The sequence below is a fragment of the Papio anubis genome, chromosome 20 (assembly GCF_008728515.1).
Source record: "Papio anubis isolate 15944 chromosome 20, Panubis1.0, whole genome shotgun sequence".
In the NCBI taxonomy this organism is placed as follows: Eukaryota; Metazoa; Chordata; class Mammalia; order Primates; family Cercopithecidae; genus Papio; species Papio anubis.
The window spans coordinates 21,209,267-21,211,544 of NC_044995.1; the positions used below are offsets into that span (position 1 = coordinate 21,209,267).

The 2,278-nt window shown below is 48.3% G+C and overlaps 1 long non-coding RNA gene across 2 annotated transcripts; it reads right to left on the reverse strand.

Moving 5' to 3' along the window:
* Window positions 1-639: 639 nt before the first annotated feature.
* On the reverse strand, window positions 640-2,042 carry LOC103880049. Of its 2 annotated transcripts, XR_004180325.1 has the most exons (3): window positions 1,962-2,042; window positions 1,164-1,408; window positions 640-906 (listed from the first exon to the last, which is right to left on the reverse strand). It is a non-coding gene; the product is annotated as an uncharacterized LOC103880049 (long non-coding RNA). The 2 variants fall into 2 exon arrangements; XR_002518962.2 differs by having other exon boundaries at window positions 640-1,408.
* Between the last annotated feature and the right edge of the window lie 236 nt (window positions 2,043-2,278).

Genomic DNA, 2,278 nt, shown 5'->3' on the forward strand with positions numbered 1-2,278 from the left:
CCACGCCTGGCTAATTTTGTGTATCTTTTAAAAAATTTTTTAGAGATGGGGTCTTGCTATGTTGCTCAGGCTGGTCTTGAACTCCTGGGCTCAAGTGATCCTCCTTCCTTGGCCTCCCAAAATGCTGGAATTACAGGTGTGAGCCACCACACCCAGACTCCTACAGTACTTTTTTTTTTTTCTTTTGAGATGAAGTCTCTGTCGCCCAGGCTGGAGTTTAGTGGTTCTATGTCCGCTCACTGCAACCTCCACCTCCCAGGTTCAAGTGATTCTCCTGCCTCAGCTTCCTGAGTAGCTGGGACTACAGGTGCACACCACCAGGCCCAGCTAATTTTTCTATTTTTAAAAACAGAAACGGAGCTTCACCATGTTGTCCAGGCTGGTCTCGAACTCCTGACTTCAAGTGATCTGCCCACCTTTGCCTCCCAAAGTGCTGGGATTACAGGCATGAGCCACCATGCCTGGCCTCCTACAGTACTTTTTAAGACCAAAAACATTTTACCCCAGATGGCTTCCACTAGCCAGCCCCCAGCAGACTCCCTCTAAAAGTCAGTCACTGCTGTGACTTCTCCTTGGCCAGGAGTGTGTCCCAGCCTTTCCCAGAACCAATCACCAATAAGGAGACAGGAGAGCTATGCCTGGCTTAGATCACTCAGAGGCTGAGGGTACTTTTTCTGAACACACGATCAGAGCTAATAAACAGGCTAATAGAATTAAGGCTCTGCTTACAAAGAAGTAAAGGAAAATAGGCTTGCTTACTAATAATGCAGATTCCCAATTCCTGCTGCTAGTTGCACGGCTGCTTCTGTAGACACTCTGCCTCCTTCTGGCCTGGCACTTTGATCTTGTTTTTATGCCTCAGGATGAACGAACCTCAAACACTTAGGCTTCTTAGAATAGGAGGTCCTAGAGGAGGAGTGGTTTCTGAGAGAAGGAAGCACCTGCCCACACCTCTTAAAAGGAAAGTACCTAAGCTTGACTGCCTGCTTATCTTTGAGATTTTATTATCAATCAGGCCTTCTGTCACAAGTGATTAAAACCCAAACTAGCTTGAGTACAAAGGGAATTTATTGGTTCTTAGAATGGAAAGTCTCGGATTTCAGGTACGGCTGGATCCAGGTGCCCCTACAATACACTCAGGATTATGCCTCTCTCCCTCTCACCTCTGCTGTCCTCAATACTGACTTCATTTTCATTCAGCGAAGATGACTTCCAGCAGTTCCAGGCTTAGAGCACAGCAGATAAGTAACCATGGCAGAAAAAGAAATGCCACTTTCCCAATAGTTCCAGCAAAAGTCCTGCAGCTGTCTCTCATGGCTTCATTTGGATGGCGTGTTCATTTCTGGACCTGGGGAATGTAGTTGGCTGTATCCAAATCACATAGACTAAGAGCAGGAGAGGTTGGCTCCTAAAGAAAATAAGAAGGGTAGACGAATGCCCATCAAGCTAATCTTTCTCTTGTATGTAGAGAGAGCCCCGGAGAGCATCAACCTGTCCTGTTTTACCATGAAAAGCAATTCAAAAGATAACAGGGTGATAGGGGCTCAATAAGCTGGGACTGGTCAGGGAGAGGTCTTGGAAGAGACAGTGTTGAAGGCAAATTCTTGAAGGATAAGAAGTCAGTGTTTTAGGTGGCAGGACCTGTGAGGGCAAAACACCTGAGAAAAATCAGTATTTGATGAATGAGTGGATGAATGAATGAATGAATGAATGAGTGAATGATCAAATGAATGAGTGAATGAATGACTATGGACAGACACTGTATACAAAGAGCCCCATCTTCTTGCTCAGAAGGACCCACGACGAGCCCCTGTAGTACTGGGAGAATTGGAGTCGGGCTGCAGACCTTGCAGGGAAAATGGAGAGGGAGAGAAGGAAGAGGAAAGAGGAGGAAAGGAGGAGGAGGGAAAGGGTCACTTGGACTCCCCAGGAGCCATGAGGAAGGACCAGATGGACCCTACCTGGGAGACCACATCCGACGTTGCTCTCTTGAGGGTCCTGGGCTGTCTGGAAACCCTCCCCCCTCCACAGCCTCCACTCCCTGCCCCTTCCCTCCCCCGCCTCACTCTCACTTCCTCTTTTCTGTTCCTCATGCGTACCAAGCTAGCTCCCATCTCAGGCCTTTGTGCTTGCTGTTCCCTCTGCCTGGAACACCCTTCTGTAAGAACTTCTCAGCCCTCAGGTCTCAGCCAAGAGTCCCCTCCTCCAAGCAGCCCTCCCTGACCACCCCAACTGAATTACCCATCCCTCTACACCCACAGCCTCTTCCAAATCACAC